We start from the raw sequence: 19,261 nt of genomic DNA, 5'->3' as shown, positions 1-19,261 counted from the left end.
TGAAAACAATTAAATTTAAATCATGGATTGAACTTTAGAAACTTCACACAAACACAATTTAAACATAAGTATACATACAGCAAACAATGGTTTCTATAAAGATTTGATTCTATGTGTATTTTGGATGTCAATTGCAATCCCTCCTCACTGAAACTCAAGTAACTGACAGCTAGAAAGATTGGGTTTAAGATAGAAAACTTCGGAGAAATATTCTACCAATTTTCTAGTCTGTGTAAACCCATGGTAAATTACAAATAAAGATAAATTTGTCCTTAGCATCTCTCAAATGTGTTGTGTCCTTTCCTCCTTTCTCAATGAATACTCCAGGGTCTTGATTTCAGTAGTATAAGAGAACAACTTTTCTCAGGAAAGAGTTGTTATCAGTTGATATTAATTATTCTTACTTTGGTGTGAATTTTGATCTGTGCATTACCTCTACCAGAACTATTTGCATTTTAACAGGAGTTTCACAATAAAAGACCATAGTCTGTTGAAGGAAATTCAAGATTAAATGATCATGTGAGGAACACATTATAAGTATGTGGGTTCATTCCCAATAATAGCAAATAACTTCTGACTCAGGCATAAGATTAACACTCATTGATGGATTAATTGGTATAATAAACTTAATTTCCCTTCTGTATGAAGTGGAACTAAGTCTTGGGATCAAGCAAATATTAGTATATTCTTTAAAGCAGTTTTTGATGAGAGCTATTCAAAAAAGACATTTCTGAATTAGAACAGAATGTATGATTTGTCATAGATCTAAAAGTAGCATCAGAGATGTGTTACCAGAATGACTTCAATTAGGGAATGATTCATTGTAATTAGAAAACAAACCACATACCAAGCACTCAATCATCAGAAATCTTATAGAAAAGGAAACTTCTATTAAAATATCATTACACATGGCACCCACACACCTATTATTCTACTAACTCACTCCTTTGTCTTCTAAAGATTAACTGGAGTGATAAAAAATATATGCATTTAAACAGGAAACAATGGAAAATAATAGCACTTTAGGAGTCCTGAATCTCATCAAATGCTTCTGCACAAAGTCAGTTTTCTGTAACAGCAATTCTAACTTAATTCAGCTTTACAAAATCTCTCTCATGTGCTACCTCATGTATTAAGCAACCCTGTGATTTATTAGTTTATATCCTCAATGCCATTCATAGTGCCTAGAACTTAGGTCTCAACTAGTTCTCTTGAAGGCTGAAAAAGAGTATGATTTTTGAAAAGAGTTAACAAAATAAATATGAATAGCTACAGAGAAACTTAATGAGGAAAAGAGAGAAGGTAAGGGATTAATGAAATAAATACATAAAATAAAATAAAATAATAAAATAAAATAAATAAATTCTACCTACCTTAAAATCTAATACATCCCCATCATTTTCTGAAGTTCCTGAGGTGGTAAATCTCAAAGTTCTCAAATAAATTGGTATCTTAGGATGAATTTGGGGTAGAAAATGTACATAAGTAATTAGATTTTCAATAGATTACTCTCTCATTTTTTTTCTTTACTTCTGCAGATGTACCCCTTTTTACCCATTAATTCCCTCCACCCCATATCCATCCCACCAACAGACCTTCCCCATACCAATGTCTGTGTCCATAGGTTATGCATATAAGCATATAAATTCTTTGATTAATCTCTTCCCACCTACTCCCTCACCCCTGCCTTCCCTCTGAGATCCCTCAGTCTGTTACATACTATATCTCTGGATCTATTTTGTTCATCAGTTTATTTTGTTCTTTATATTCCACATATGAGTAAGGTCATGTGGCACTTGTCTTTCTTTGACTGGCTTATTTCACTTAGCATAATACTCTCCAGGTCCATCCATGCTGTCCCAAAATGAAAGAGATCATTCCTTTTTTACATCTGCATAGTGTTCAATGGTGTAAATGTACCACAGTCTTTAGGATTTTTTTACGTACAATAGCATGTCATCTGCAAATAATGACAGTTTTATTTCCCCCTTTCCAATTTGGATATCTTTTATGTTTCTGATTACTGTGGCTAAAACTTCCAGTGCTATGTTGAATTAGAGTGATTAAAATGGACACCCTTGTCTTGTTCCTATTCTTAGGGGAAATGCTTTTATTATTTGTCCATTGAGTATGATGTTGGCTATAGGTTTGTCATACATGTCCTTTATTATGTTGAGGTATGATCTCTGTATTCCCACTTTGCTGAGAGTTTTTGTCAAAAATGGGTGCTGGGTTTCATCAAATGCTTTTTCTGCACCTATTGATATAATCATGTGATTTTTGTCCTTCATTTTGTTTATGTGATGTATCACATTTATGGATTTGTGAATATTGTACCAGCCTTGCACCCCTGGCATAAATCTCATTTGGTCATGGTATATAATATTTTAATATATTGCTGGATTCAATTTGCTAATATTTTGTTGAGGATTTGAGCATCTATGTTCATCAGGGATATTGGCCTATAATTCTCTTTCTTTGTAGTGACTTTGGTTTTGTAATTAGGCTAATGCTGCCCTTGTAAAGGAGCTTTAAACTTTTCCTTCCTTTTGGATTTTTTGGAATAGTTTGAGGAAGGTACATTTTAGATTTTCTTTGAATGTTTGGTAAAATTCCCCTGTGAAGCCATCTAGACCAGGGCTTTGTGTGTTGAGTGTTTTTTGATTACTGCTTCACCTTCATCAGCAGTTATCGGCCTATGCAAATTTTCTGACTCTTTCTGATTGAATTTTGAAAGGTTGTATTTTTTGAGTAATTTGTCTTTTTCTCCAGGTTGCCCAGCTTTGTGGCATATGGTTGTTCATAGTATTTTCTTACAATCCTTTGTATTTCTGTTGAGTCAGATGTTTCTTCACCCCTTTTGTTTCTGATTTTGTTTATTTGTGTCCTCTCTCTCTGTTTCTTGGTGGTCTGGCTAACAGTTTATCAATCTTAACTTTTCATTGATTTTTTGAATTGTTGTTTTAGCCTCTATGTCATTTATTTCCTCTCTGATCTTTATTATCTCCTTCCTTCTACTTAATCTTGTTGTTCTCTTTCTAAGTCTTTAATTTGTAGGGTTAGATCATTTATTAGAAGTTTTTCTTGGTTTTTGAGGTAGGCCTGGAGTGCTATGAATTTCCCTCTCAGGACTGCTTTCATTGTGTCCCATAGATTTGGGGTTGTGTGTTTATTTTCATTTGTTTCCAGGATGTTTTTTATTTCTTCCTTGATCTCTGTGGTAACCCATACATTGTTTACGAACATGATATTTAACCTCCATGTGTTTGAATATGTTTTTTGATTGTATGTTGTTTGAATATGTTTTTGAGTGTTTTTATTGCAGTTGATTTCTAATTTCATGCTATTGTGATCTGAGAAGATGCTTGATATGATTTCAATCTCTCTGAACTTGTAGAGACTTGTTTTGTGTCCTAACATGTGATCTATCTTTGAGAATGTCCTGTGTGCATTTGAGAAGAATGTATATTTTGCAGCTTTGGGGTGGAATGTTCTGTAAATGTCAATTAAATCCACCTGATCTAGTGTTTCACTTAGGGTCACTGTTTCCTTGTAGAATTTTTTCTGGAAGATATATCCAGAGAAGTCAATGGGATGTTAAAGTCCCTTATTGTGACTGTATTGCTGTCGATCTCTCCCTTAAAGTCCTACAGAAGTATTCTTATATATTTATATGCTTCTATATTGGGTGCATATATGTTCATTAGGATTATATTCTCTTGTTGGATAAATCCCTTTAATATTATATAGTGACCTTTCTTGTCTCTCATTATGGTCTTCATTTTGAAGTTTATTTTGTTAGATATGAGTATTGCTGCCCCAGCTTTTTTTTTCATTTCTATTTGCATGAAAACATTTTTTCCATCCCTTCACTCTCAACCTGAAGGAGTCTTTTGTTCTGAGGTGGGTCTCTTGTAGAGAGCATATATTTGGGTCATGTTTTCTGATCCACTCAGCTACCCTATGTCTTTTTATTGGAGCATTTAATCCATTTACATGTAATGTTATTATTGATAGATACTTATCTACTGCTATTTTAATTCCTTAAACCTATGTTTCTCTTTCTCTCTATTTCTACTTCTAATTCCAGCAGTCTCTTTAACATTTCCTGCAATGCTGGTTTAGTGGTGATAAACTCCTTTAGCCTTTGTGTGTGTGTGTGTGTGGGAAGCTCTTTATTTCACCATCTATTTTGAATGATAGCCTTGCTGGATAGAGTAGTCTTGGTTTTAGATCCTTGTTTTGCATTACTTTGAATACTTTATGCCATTTCTTTCTGGCCTGTAGAGTTTCTGATGAGAAGCCAGCTGACAACATTATGGGAACTCCTTTGTAGGTAACAGCTTGCTTTTTTCTTGTTTCCTTTAAGATTCTCTCTTTGTCTTGAATTTTTGGCATTTTAATTATAATGTGTCTGGGTATGGGTGTCTTTGGATTCTACTTGTTGGGACTCTCTATGTCCCCTGAACTTGTGTGACTTTTTCTTTCACCAAGTTAGGGAAGTTTTCCTGCCATTATTTCTTCAAATAAGTCCCCTCTGCTGTGGCTAGGTGTGTTTGGACAGGACCAAGATGCACAGCAAAATTTTTCCTTTTTTCTTGAACACACAATTTATCATTTTCTCTCAAGCAAACAATCGAGTACCACGTATGCATTTTGGACTTCCATTTGCTCAGGACTGCACTGCCAGTCCTGCACCCAGTTCTAGAAATAAAAAACATAGTTTTTAACCTGAGATGCCCACACTCTTTGGCAAAACTGGAACAGAGCAATTAAATGGGAACCAGAGATAGGAAAGAATGTGTACAATGGAGAAAAGTGTACTTTTGGATCTTACTTTCTCTTATTAACAGATTTTCTGGAAAGTAAGGTCTCTTTCAATATTCACCTAATTTGAAGTGTTAAAAATCATTAGGGCAATAGAGTTGTGAGATCAGAAGCTATGCTAACTTTACTTGTCACTTCAGCTATCAAATTTAAACTGTCCAGTGCAGTTTCATCTTCTTTATTATTATAATATTTTGTACACATTATTACTTCAGGTTCAGAATAAGATATTGTCACCCCCCTCCCGGCCACACACACACAAAAGACTTTTTCTTTATTACAGTAAGAATTCACACACACCCAAAGACAGCTACTGTTCTAAGACAGTTCTAAGTCTTTTCTACATCAACAAAATTAGGGTCATTGATACACAATGTGATAAATGGATGCTGTAGTTTGTAAGTTACATTTCATCTCACTGATAGGATTTTTTGACTCTCCTTTAGCTTGGATCCTTTATATTTTTTCTTTGTTTGTTTATATTAGTTAATGACAAACTTTGTTTTCTAAATTTAAGTGTTCCAAATATTAATAATGTTATTACAGATCAAACCTCTTAATAATTTGCTATAAAGTAAGTTTATTTATCTCTTGATATGGGCATGTACACCATTTTTCTAAGGTTTTATTTATCTCAGTAGTAGGAATATCAAAGTTAAGTAAACTCATAACTGAAACACTGTGCCAAATACCTGTTTCACCACTGAAGTGGTGCACTGAATATTGCAACAAATAGCTAAGTTTCCAAAAATTGGATCCCCTTCCTTTGGTTACACAGTCTTCAGCGTTGTAAAGTCCCAACTATTAAATTGGTGTTTTGAGACTTTGAACTTGTTTCCTGTGACATTCAGGAGGACCCTGACAGTTTGTAGAATAAATTTTTAAGAAATAATTTATCACATGATCAAAGTCAATCTTGTACACTAGCTGCAGATTCAGCTTTTTCTTCTGCAAGAGAATGAACTTACAAATGTTATCTTCTGGATATTTTGCTGGAAATTATTTCTGTATTAATAAGACACTCAACAGGTATTTATTAACCACCTACCTTTTTCCTCTAACTTATATCTTCTTTTGGTGTGGTGGGGGAAGCCACAGAAGAATGGCACACTTTCTGTTGCTTGCAACCTTCCCATCTTGTTAAACTAATCAAGGAACAATTTATTTAAAGCTATGTGGCACTTACTGTTTTTGCACTTGGAATTCAGGTGAGAAAATGATGACAATTGCTGAAGTTGACACATGCTTTGTGGAGATCCTTGGGCCTAAGCTGTATCTTGAAAACTGATAGAATTTTGATCAGCAGAAAGAAGAAAAATAAGTGTTATTTGTGGGAAGATCAACAGTGGGAACATGGCTGGCAATGAGAAAAAAGCATGAAGAACCAAGGTGAAGAATGCACTGACTGAAGGAAAATTGCCTGTTGGAGGGTGTGGAAATGAAATCAATTGGCAGGGTTATGTCTGATTCTGGAGCCCTAGAATTCAAGTTGTGGAACTTACAGGCTGGATGGGCTGCAAAAAGTGGACACCACAGATTATAAGTAGAGCAGTAACATGATAGAAGCCACGTAAAAGGAAGACCAGAGTGGCAGATGGAACAGTGGCTGGAAATCAAGTATCAAGCACTATTAACAGCCAAGGTTCTGGTGTAATAAATAAACAATACACCATGCTGTGTACCAACTTAGTGCTTAACTCAGTCCTTTGATTTCACAATGATTTATTTTTTATACCACCATCCTTGTTATCTAAAACAGGACATTACAACTTCATACACAATTTGTGAGCTCCAAATGGTCATAATTTGGACAAAGGTAAAACACAAATGTTTTACAAAAGTGATGTGCTATAAAAAAGCCTTCATGCTTGTCAGCTTTCTATGAAAGAATGAATACATTTTGTTATGCCTTCACATGATTATATTTCTTACACAAATTATGAAACTATAAAAACATGTTTCTCTAATTAGCCATCTTGAGGTTTAATATTTTGACTAAATGGTCAATTGAGACAAAACTATCAAGACAATACCAAAAGTAAGTTTCCTGTAAAAAAGATCTGAATAGTATAGTATTTAGAACACAGGTACTATCTTCAAAGATGCTTTTTGAATGTTGGAAAAATGTCAATTATTTGGGTATATTTGTGGAAAGTGTAAAAAGCTGTTTCATTATTTTGTTACCAAATATTCTCATTCTCCTTCATTCCTTAAGGGGAACCCCATACAGATGTCATGGTTTGGTTTGAAAGAGAATGACCTCCCCTGGAAAAGTTGGGTGGTCTTAGCAAAATTAGGAATGAGAGTTTATTACTTTACTTGTCACCACTGGAAATGGCCATCCTTATTATACACACAATATCTATCTAAACTGTTAAAGCTAATTAGGCAAGCAATGAGCAAAAAGTGCATTAAATGTCATCAAATTGAAATTACTACTGATTGTAAGATCCACCTCTTGCATACTACAAAGAAAGGTAAAACACTTCAACTTAAACCGTGGAATAATGTTTCTGTCTTACCCTTAAAATTTTACTTTACAGTTAAATATATTGAAGAGCCCTTTCAGACTTTTATTTATAATCTAAAAAAATAATATATCAGTCTACTTTATAGAGGGAAATATAAAGAAAATGGATTGCTTAAAGTATCCTTAAAACTTCCCATTAATGGTCTGACTCACCTAAAGGACTTTTGATTCTGATAAAGCAATGCCTGTGTTTTTATGTATAGCATCATTGTCCTTACCATCAGAAGCCTCCATTATACAGTGTTTCTTTAAAAAGTACTCCACTATTTTTTCTGGGATTTTCTTCCAATCCACTAACAAGCTTTATTTTAGCATTTTGTTGTTCTTAATGGAATTGTTTAGACACACATCTCAAAAGCACCAAGGACTAACTCACTTGGGCTATTTAGTGCTCTTGGGCATCTCTGATGAAATTTAGTCACCAGTCCTCCATCTGCTCAGCTGTCTGTTATCTTTTTTGAGGGAAAGTAATTTTCTTTTTTTGGGGGGATGTCTTTTTCTTAGGTTTTTGTGGTTTACAATTAAATATGGAGCCAAACTTTTGGCCATGTGCTATTTTGCATAGTATTGCAGTGATAAACCACTTTTTATCACCCAAACTCATGATTTTGATTTCCTGATTTTATAGTATTAATAATATAAGTTCAAGCCATATCAGACAGAGAATGTTAGGGTTTCATTAGGATTTCTTACTTGCATAAGTCCAATGTCATGTTTTCTTAATTAAATGGCTTGGAAGTTAAGTAGTTTCTGTTCAAAGGGAGAAGGGAGTGTCTGACAAAATTCTATTTGATGCCTTAATGCTAATCTTGTTGGATACATGAATCACTCACATCAGCCAACCATGTCTGAAATTTCCTTCATCCATTTTGGTGGTTTTGGCAACTTCTCCTGCCTTTATATATGTTTCTTACATGTGATTGTCAATTCTTTCCCACATACGTCATAGAAAAATATAAAATATTAATTTATTTGTGTGTTTTTTCCTTTCTTCATTTTTATAAAGCACTTAGATGTTGGTTTTGCCAGAAAATATGAATTGCAGCCATTCTTCTAATAACAAAATTTTGCTTATCTGAAATCAAATTTATGTCCCATTGCTTCTTTTCCTTTCTTCATACACAATAGCTTTTCATATCAATGCTGAATCATTGTATAATTTTCCTGAAGATATTTTAAATGGCAACTCAATTCAGTATGTTTATATAGCATCACTTAACTGAGGTGACTGAAGTATGAACAACTCTGACCAAATTTGTACAGGCACAGCTACATCACAACTAGCCAACCGTTATTATATGACAGTCAGTGTAGTCTTGCGCTGGGGTTGAGGAGCTTCCTGGGGAAAAACTAAACTTGAACCACATCCAAGATAAATAGATTGATGGTCTAAGGATGAGAGCTGGGGAATGAGGATGAGTGTTGAGCAGAAGCCATGTTGCAGAATGATATGGCAAAGTCCCTGTAGGATGGCTCACCGATAAAGTTTAGCCCACGTAAGCAGACTCAGACTCAAGTAGCAAGAATATTATTTATGGCTGAATAATATTACATTGTATGGATATACCACAACTTTATCTATTCATCTCTCTATGGATACTTTACTATTGTAAATAATGCTGCTATCAACATAGGGGTACAGAAAACTCTTTGATATAGTGTTTTTGTTTCCTTTAAATATATTCTCAGAAGTGCAATTTCTGGATCATATTGTAGTTCTATTTTTAATTTTTGAGAAACTTCCAAACTGTTTTTGATAGTGGCTGCACCAAACACAACCCCAGTTTCAGTGTGCCAGGGTTCTCTTTTATCCACATCCATGCTAACACTTGTTCTTTCTTGTCATTTTGATAATAACTATTCTAACAGATGTAAGGAGATAATGTCAGAGATGTTGATCATAATCTGTTAACCATGGTTGTGAAAGGGGGTTGGGCATCTAATAGGAATAAGACCATAGCTGTTTAATGATTATTCACCTTACTAACTATAGATAAGAAGTTGCCCTACAGACTGTGGAAGACTAGAGAATGTGCTGCAAGAAGAAAAACAGAGCTGTAAAAAGATAAGCAACACATTGGGGCCTGGATGGGTCCGTTGCTCAGAAAAGAAAATGCATTTTGAGAACAGACAACGGACAGGATGTAGTTTGATTTGGTTGCTGTGCCTGGAGCCTGAAACCCTTTCGGGAGTTTACCTCAAAAATGCTGACCATTCACAGGTCCTAGAACCTGCCAGAACTAGGTTTTAACACCATTAAAAATTAATTATCTTGTTATTAGGCTTCAAGATCCTGGAAGGAGACACACAGATGACAGACCCTGCAGTCATTCTCACACCCCCCTCCTCCTTCTCCCTTGCATGCAGCAATATATAACTAGCCAGGTAATAAGGGGAAGGCAGAGCAGATTTTATGTAGACAAATCCCATTGCTCTCCCATTTGCTGGCAATAATGGAATAAATGCTCATATTTGATTCAATCTTGTCTCTGGCTGAAGTAGCAACAGGTAGCCTGGACCCACTGTGTCTGGTTTCAATTATGATTTTGATTTTTATCCCCCTTATGCTTAGTGATATTGAGCACTTTTTCATGTACCTGTTAACCATTCATATGTCTTATTTTAAAATGTCTATTTTAAATTCTGCATTTGGATGCTGCCTTGATATGTAGAGGAATTAGCCATGGAGAACTGATAAGAAATATTCAGACCCCAAAATGTCTCTCCCACTGATGTGTTGCTAATTCTTAAAAGTTCTCCATCAGAGATTCTGTCCCACTCTGCTTGCTGGGATTTTTTTTTATTATTATTATCAAAAGATTCTGAGAGAGATTAACACAATAATGCTAGCCATTGGAACTCAGCCATTAACACCATAGTGTAAATTACTTCCTCAGATGACTATCCTTAGGTATGAAGGGATGGGAAGATTTGAGGGCACATATTGCCTTAACTAAGGTAAGAAAATGAAAACATATAAATAAGAGGGTTTAAAAAAACTGAAATAAAATTTAGTTTTAAACTTGTTATAACAAAGAGACCTCAGAATAAAGTAGCTCAAGCAATAGAGATTTCTCTTGCACATAATATTCCAAGGTGATTTTCCAGATTTATGAGCCATTTGGTTTCATGAGGACTTATTCAGGAACCAAGTTCCTTTCTTCATGTAACTATTTGTCATCATATATAATGATATGTCCTTTTCAAAACCCAGTCCAATTTGTAAGTGCCAGACATTTAGAGCAGTGATACCTAATATAACTTTCTACAATGATGGAAATGTTATTTATCTTACACTGTCAAGTAAGGTAGCCATTAAACACATTTGGACACATTTGGCTATAAAGCACTTGAAATGTGGCTAGCATGACTGATAGACTGAATTTAAATTTGTTTAATTTTAAATTAAATAGCTACATGTGACTAATGGTACCACATTGAACAGCACAGATCTGGGTAATAGTAAAGTGTAAGCTCAGTAGGACAGGTTTACATATGCCCCCCCCCACCCCAATCCAGTGTTTTTCACAGCACAGGGACTCTGAGGGAAATTAGTTCACCATTTTATCATTCTCTTAGAGACAGACTCAAACATGGTAACAAGGCCTTGATTTGGTGGGGGACAAAGATTTTTTTAATAGAGTGTGGTAAATAGTACTTGAACTTCTCTCAGCTCAGCTCTCCTGGCAACATATTAGTTCTGATGTGAAAGGGGTCTGGATCCCACCCCCCCTTATTTCCATCCTTTATCCTTTGCAGTATTTCTGAAAATACCACAGAAGGTAATCTTATTAAATTATTGCCTTCATCATGCTAGTATTACTGTCATGGCAAATTAAGATTCTGCCATGTGTTTTCATCTGTTATAATCACTTGTATTTTACCTTAAAATAACTTACATAAGAAAGAAATTTCTTTAACCACTTTCTATTTTCAGGAAACCTGTGCAGTCCCTTAAAGAAGTAAAGTTAATTAGCAGTAGTTTGTTGAGATCAAAATGAGACATAAGTTGGTAGTCAAAGTTAACCTCTTATTGGTTGTTAAATAACAGGAAGGGTGTAAACGGAAGACTAGATAATATAGGTATGCCATTTATACAGCTTTGCCAGAAAGCTACAATCAACATTCTCTAAGTCTATTCCTTGGAGATTGCTGGGGGAAGGGACTGGACAATAGATGTATGCCCAGTAAGATATGGGTAATGTGGGAAGATGCTTACCTGTCAGTATCACCTAGGAACAAGTCAGTGGCCAGAATAGGTGTGGCCACTGCAAGGACACAAAATCTAAATATTTAAACTTCTGGACAAAGGAGAGCTCTCTCTTGGCTTGCTCTCTTTTGCTGCTTGTGCCTGACTCCTGTTGCAGGGGGAGTGCTCTCCTTCATTTGCCCACTTGGCCCACAGCTATATGGGACCCACTCAAAGGACTGATGGACTGAATCTAGCCTGATGGTCTCTTGAACTCAACACCACCATGGATACTGGCCCTACTTTTGGTTCTGCTAGACCTCAAGCTGCACCTTTTTCAGGATTAGGTTAAGGGGCATCGGACTTTACAATCCAAGAAATAAAACTTCATGTCTATAAAAACCATTCACTCTCCTGGGAGAGTCTTAGAAAACTCTTTTTCTGAAGATGTTGAAAGAGCCACCCCTTTCCCACTAATGTCAGGGAAATTGGACCCACTGATTTCTCTTGCAACACTATCACAACTATGGCTTACCACGTAATAGATTACACCATAAACAGTTTAAATAAATATTTTACTATAGAAAAATGTCTTGAGTCAAGGTTACAAAATTAACAGTTCTTGAAACTATTCAAGCAAACCCTTCAAACCCTTATGTATTAGGAAAGCCATTTTCTCTTGTTAGCAAAGAGGCTGACACAGAAATCCAACTTTATAATAACAAGTTAAAGAATATATATACATTTATTTTAAATTTTAGGGTCACAAGTATACAAAATTTTACTAAACTTTTCCTTATCTGTCTAATATGACATAGGGGCTAGGTAAGCATGTCCCTTCTCAAAGAAAGTTTGTGAAATATATTTCATTGATTCAAGGTTTCATTAAATATATAGTTTCCAGCTTCACCTTTAGTTTTTAAATCAAGGCTTTATAATATCTAGGAGAAACACCGGAGTCACTAAAACAGGGTCCAAATGAAGTGAGAGGCAAAGCACTCAGCAAATGCAAACAAAATGAAAGCAAGAATGATAATACAATTTCTCAAAAATAGAATTTAAATCCTAAAAAATTAAGTAGGATATAGAGGGTTATAACCTAATGACAAAGGTTATAATCTACAAAGATATTTGTTAGGGGGGCCAGGTGCAGAAGCCAGGTACAGAAACTAGGGTACAGAGACTATTCAGGGCAGGAAGCCCCAGATGCTTAGCAAGGAGCAAAACTGGGAAAACAAGAATGTTGTCCCCAGGGTAATCTATCCTCCTGTAGCATATTGCTGGTCTTGCGGTTTAAACCCCCTGAGGTTTAGACTCCCTGAGCATTACTCCCTAAAGACAACATCTAGGCCTATTTGTATTTCAGCCCCAGGCCCAGATAAGCAGCAAAACCAGACAAGTGACACTATGGCTAACTCAGGACCACATACATTGACTAAGGATGCCCTGCCCTGGTACCGACCAATCAGTGGTGACCACCACCCTGAAAGAGCAACCTGAAAAGCTGATGAATATTCTATTGAGACATGCCCTAAGATGATCTCCCCTCAGATTCCCTCCTGCAAGAAAGAGATAAATACTGCTCAGGACAAAGAACCCAGCATGATTCCCCACCCCTAACCCCCAGGGGAGCATGCCAGTGCCATCTCCATCCTTCTGAGCAGAATGCAGGAGACTTGCAAAAGGGGAGCAATGGGCAGCAGCAGCTCATCCAGGCTTACCTTCTGAACCTGTCTCCAAAGCCCCCTTCGCTCTGACTTCTCAGTGAGCCAAAGCAGCCAGGCCTAGGCTCTCTTATTGCTTCTTCTGTGCTCTTTCTTATTTCACTGTCCCAACTATACTTTGCTGTCATCATGGACTCAATACTGTTTGGCTCAGCACTATGTAGCCCTTCCCTTTGGATATCCCCATCCCCTTTTAATAAGCTTAATTTTTCTTTATCAACCTGTCTGATATGGCTATTTAGCTTACCCACACACCACCAACCATTAATCTTCCAATGTTGTCATTTTACACTTTTATGTAACAAATAATACAGCAGGAAAAACACACAATCAGAATGAGTGTACAGGAGTACAACTCAAATTAAGACAAGAAAATACAAGGATATAGAATATTGTAAATATTCATTTTTAATTTTAAATAAAAATGTAACATATATGCTTTTTATACAATAAGGTTGAACAATATTGAAATATAAAGTAAGAGAAGAGAACATCTTCACCACACTTCCCCAATCTACAACCTGTTCAGAGATGACTTCTATTGTTTTTGATGCATCCTTCCAGAACTTTTTCATGCATTCATAGATTTTGTCAATTCATGCAGATCAACTTCCTTGATGCATAGTAAGGATTTACCATAATTTAAAAAATATTCTCTGAGTGATAGATTTTAAGTTGTTTCCAAAAGTTGTTTATTACAAACAATGTTTCAATGAACATCTTTATACAAATATCTCTTTGCATATATGGGATGCTTGTGTGACAAAGACAAAGGAAGTGAAGTTATTTGGGCAAAAATATAATATAAAACAAAGCTAGATTTCACAAGTGATTGTCATGAAGTATGAGCAATAAACTTGTTGTAAAAAAAACTGAGATTTGGGTGTTCTTTTTTTCTTTCCCAGGACTGCCTCAAGTACACAGAACTTCTTATTTTTAGTAGCAATTCTTCTAATGTTTCACTTTATAGTTTGCTGAATGCTTCTACGTGTCACCCATATCAAATTAATTGTTGTGATTAAGGAAAATCAAATTCATTTAAGTGTTTTTGAATTCATTTATGATGTCTTAGCCTGTATTTCTTCAATCAATTACCATTAAGTTATAATTCCTCCATCATGAAAGGGAAGTGAAACTTATTAAATTATTTTTGTCATCTTTCAAAATGATCTATGGCTCTTTCTCCTTTAATCTGTTCGTGTAGTTTTTTCTGATATTAAAACATCCTGGAATAAGCTCTACTTAGTCATTGTGTATTATTATTAAATGAAAGGATGCATTTAATTAATCCTTCAGATACTATATATTTGCATTGTGTTCATAAATCATATTAGTCTATATTTTCCTTTTTTTGTTGTTCTTGTCCAGTTTGGATCTCTGTCCTGAAAACTTAGTTGGAAAACCATCTATGCTTTTCAATTCTCTGGAACAGTTTAAATATGACAGAAATTCTCTCTTCCTTGAAGGGAGGGCCCCTTTGGAATGTGGCTACTAATAATTTTTTTTCAGTATTGTTTATGTTTAAAGAACATCCCATTTTTCTATTTCTTTTTAAATCAACTTGGATAATTTGAATTTCCTGGAAGAGGCTATAAATTGTCTTATTAATTTAGAGATATTTTAATATAAAACTTTCTTGTTCATGTTTATGAAATTTATTTGATTTTCATTTTAATCCAAGTATTACTTAGAGGAATTGTTAGAGGAGGTAATCAAGAGGACGTGATGGTTAGTTGACCCTTGAGCCTGATCTGGTCAATAGGAGGCTCTTCACCCTCCCTTGTGCTTGGAATGTAAATTTTCCCCAAACTTCCCACAGTGGGAGCTGTTGTCAAGGACAAGGCCTTGAGGGAACAATATGATGCTGAGACCATCTGTATGATATATGACTGAATCCAGTTAAGGCTTCTGTAAACTTTTAAGATTTGTTGGGCTGGTGCAGAAAATGACTCCTCTTACAGCTGGCCAAAATAAGCCTCCTACGTTACCTTGCTTATTCAAACTGCCACCTACCCATTTGGAGTGGTCTGGCTCTTTCTTCAGGTTCTCCCTGCCCTCTGAGTATGCAGCCAGTTTCAGATTACACTTGAAAAGCTCTGGTGTAGCTAGGCTGCCCCATATACCTTGCCTCCCTTATCTTTTGTTTAAAACTCTGTGGTCACAGAAAGGAGCCTCCAGTATTTATTAACATAGCAGTTCTTAACTTTTGCAGTCTGAGAATCTCATTTAAAAAAATGTTTTATTGATTTTTAGAGAGAGAGGAAGGGAGAGGGATAGAGATAGAAACATGTATGAGAGAAAAATTCATGGAATGGCTCCTTCATGCATGCCCCTCACTGGGGATTGAGCCTGCATGTGCCCTGAAGGAGAATTGAATTGGTGACCTCTTGGCTCATGAGTCAACGCTCAACTGAGCAACACTGGCTGGGCCTGAGAATCTTATTTTAACAATTAAAAATATTGTGCACTTCTTGCCCAGCCGGGCGTGGCTTAGCTGTTGAGCGTCGACCTAGGATCCAGGCGATAGGGGTTCAATTCCCGGTCAGGGCACATGCCCAGGTTGCAGGCTGCAGCCGATCAATGACTCTCTCATCATTGATGTTTCTATCTCTCTCTCTCCCCCTCCTTTCCTCTCTCTGAAATCAATAAAGACATATTTAAAAATATATATATTGTGCATTTCTTAATATGGGGTTTTATTGTAACATTTATTGAGAAAATATACCATAAATGAATTTAGTAGTATTTTAAATAAATATGAATGTACTTAATCACAATAGAACCGAACATTGAAAAATGGTAGTGGAATTTTGTGAAGAGATACTATTTAGCCAGAAGCTTGATGTTCATCTAGATTTACAGGTTTCTTGTAATAGCTCTTTAATACTGTTCCCAGGCCCACAGGCTACAACTGCTATTCTGACTTCTACTCTTCCTCTATTAAAGCTGATTACTTGCCACCTGCTGATTTTATTCCTTCATTTTGGAATGATGTTCTTTTTCTAATCCCAGCTTTATTGAGATCTAATTGACATATAGCATTGTGTAAATTTAAGGTCTATAATGTTCTGATTTGATACCCTTATATATTATGAAACAATTACCACATTAACATTAGTTAATACCTCCATCACCTCACAAAATTACATATTTCTTTTTTGTAGTGAGAACACTTAAGGTCTATTCTCTTAGCAACTTTGAAATATTTAATACAGTATTATTAATTATAATTAACCTTATGTATATGAGATCCTTGGAACTTATTTATCTTATAACTGGAAATTTGTACCCTTTGGCCACCATCTCCTTATTTCCCCCATACCCAGCCCAGGCACCACCATTCTACTCTCTGTTTCTATGAGTTTGACTTTTTTACATTCCACATATAAGTGAAATTTACAGTATTCATCTTTCTCTATCTGACTTATTTTACTTAGCACAATGCTCTCAAGGTTTATTTATGGTGTCCCAAATGGCATGATTTCTTCTTCTTTCTCATGGATGAATAATATTCATATATATATATATGTATGTGTGTATATATATACACATATATATATATATATATATAAAATTTTTATCCTTTCACAACCACAGTGAGATATCATCTCATGCCTGTTAGAATGACTATCATCAAAAAAAGATAACAAATGTTAGCAAGGATGTGAAAAAAAAGGGAAACCTCGTGTACTGTTGTGGGAATGTAAATTGATGCAACTACTTTTTGATACTGAAAAACAGTATGAAGATTACTCAAAATATTAAAAATAAGACTATCTTATGATCCAGCAATCCCACTTCTGGGTATATATCTAAAGCAAATAAAATCAGGATGTCAAAGGTATAAACTGCACTCCCATGCCCATTGCAGCTTTGGAAGGCTCTTCTTATTGCTTTTTGCAATCTATTTCTTGGGGTACTTCCAGACCCGTGCTGACTTCTTCTAGAATATTCCCTGGTCATTTTAGTTATTCAAGATCTCCCAAGACCCTCACAAATATTCTGTGACATTTGGTCATACACAGTGAAGCAAATCACATCTTGCTGATGTCATTAGCTCAATGATTTTATAGCTCCATGTCCCGTAGGTTAAATAACACTCAATAGGTACTATAATTATTCTTAGATTTTAAAAAATTTCAAATGCTGCACATTTATGAAGTCACAAGTAAATATTTCTTGCCCTCCTTCAGGTCCATATCTTCTTATCTTATTGATCTCGTTCACTACTATGATTATACTAGTTTTATATAAAGGAGTATAAAACTTACTTTTGGTTCTGCAAAACCAAAATTAAATCTTTTGCACTTTGTATCTAACTTTCTTCTAAATCAGCTCATGGCCAAATCTGATCTACATCCTGTTCTTGTATTCTTAAAGCCTGCACTTTAAGAATAGTTTTTACATCTTTAGATGATTTTTTAAAACAAAAGAATAATATTTCATGACACATAAAAAATGTATAAAAATCCAATTGCATTGCCCATAAATATTTTTTTTTCAACACAGCTACAGTCATTCAATGCATTGTCTATGGCTACCTTTGTGCTACAATAGCAGAATTGAGAAATTGCAGCAGAGACATATGGCCTGTTAAACCTAAAATGTTTATTGTCTGGCCCTTTCCAGAAAATGTTTGCAACCACTATTCAAAGCATTGAAAATCATAAACATTATTTATAATATGAACATCTCTCATCTGCATGACCAAGGGAATCCCCCAACTGTTCTCTCTGCTTCCTTGCACGGTTTTTACTTATTTTTCACAGTGACCAGAGTGATCTTTCTAAAACATCACTGAGACATTCATGTTGTGTCATTTGGGGTGAATGCCAGAAGCTGGGGGCTTTTGGTAGTGGGTAGCCCCACATCCTAAAGAAAGGTGCTAGACCATATTTGCAGAGTACCTACATAGTACTGAGAAAGAAAAGAAACTCTATGATCGGCTTTACTCTTCTGGCCCTTCTTTTGACCTGCCTTACTTCAAGGGACAAGGAATCTGCAAGGCCAGGAGACATATTTTTCCTGAAACTTCTGTCATTCTTCTTTCATCATGACACAAAGTTACCCCACTTACCTATCATATTTTTGTGAAAATAAAAATCTTTGCTTTTTTTTTTTAAAAAAAGTATTAGAGTATTTTACTTCATTTTTTATTTTATTTTTTATTATTTTTTATTTTTTTCATCACCATTTACCCCTCTATGCTCTCTTCCACCTCCCTCATGCCCCCACAATCATCACACTGTTGTCCATGTCCATGAATTATTTCTCTTTTTTGCTCAATCCCCCCACATGCCCCCACCATATTACTTTTAAAGATGGTGTTCTTAGCAGAGTCTAAGAGGTCAACAAAATCCTCGGCCACTTTCATTTTTTGAGGACCCTGATACTTTTTTAAAAATGTGTCAGATAAATGACATTTGTCAAAACCTATAGTACTTTAAACACAAAGAGTGGACCCTAATGTAAACTTTGAACTTTAGTTAATAATAGCATATCAATATTTATCCATCAGTTGCAACAAGTGTGCTACACTAATGTAAGATGCTAATAGTAGGGGAAACTGTGTGTGTTTTGGGGAGAGGGTATGTTGTCACTCTGTACTTTCTGTCCAAATTTTATGTAAACCTAAAAACTGCCCTAAAAAAAAGTCCATTAGAAAAAAAGAATAAGTACCCAAATTGGGTTACTTACATATTTCTTACTAGTAGAACTATAATTCTTTTGGTGTGGCACTACACCCAGTTAAAAATCTACATTTCCTAGATTCTGTTGTAGATGAGGGGTACTTGAGAATGAGGCCTGCTCAATGAGATTTAAGTGAAAGTCCATTTGGAGAGAATTTGAGCACAGTTTCTTAAAGAGATGGCAAACACACTTGGCATCTGCCCTTTCACTTTCTCTTGTTCCCCTCATTTTGCCTGAAATTTATGAAGAGCTATAGCATGTCCATGAGACAAGGCTTGGTTACCCAGAGTTCTCAGCCTA

Source organism: Miniopterus schreibersii, assembly GCF_964146895.1.
Source record: "Miniopterus schreibersii genome assembly, chromosome: 2".
NCBI lineage: Eukaryota > Metazoa > Chordata > Mammalia > Chiroptera > Miniopteridae > Miniopterus > Miniopterus schreibersii.
The sequence above is the reverse complement of the archived record's forward strand: the minus strand, read 5'-3'. Positions refer to the sequence as shown.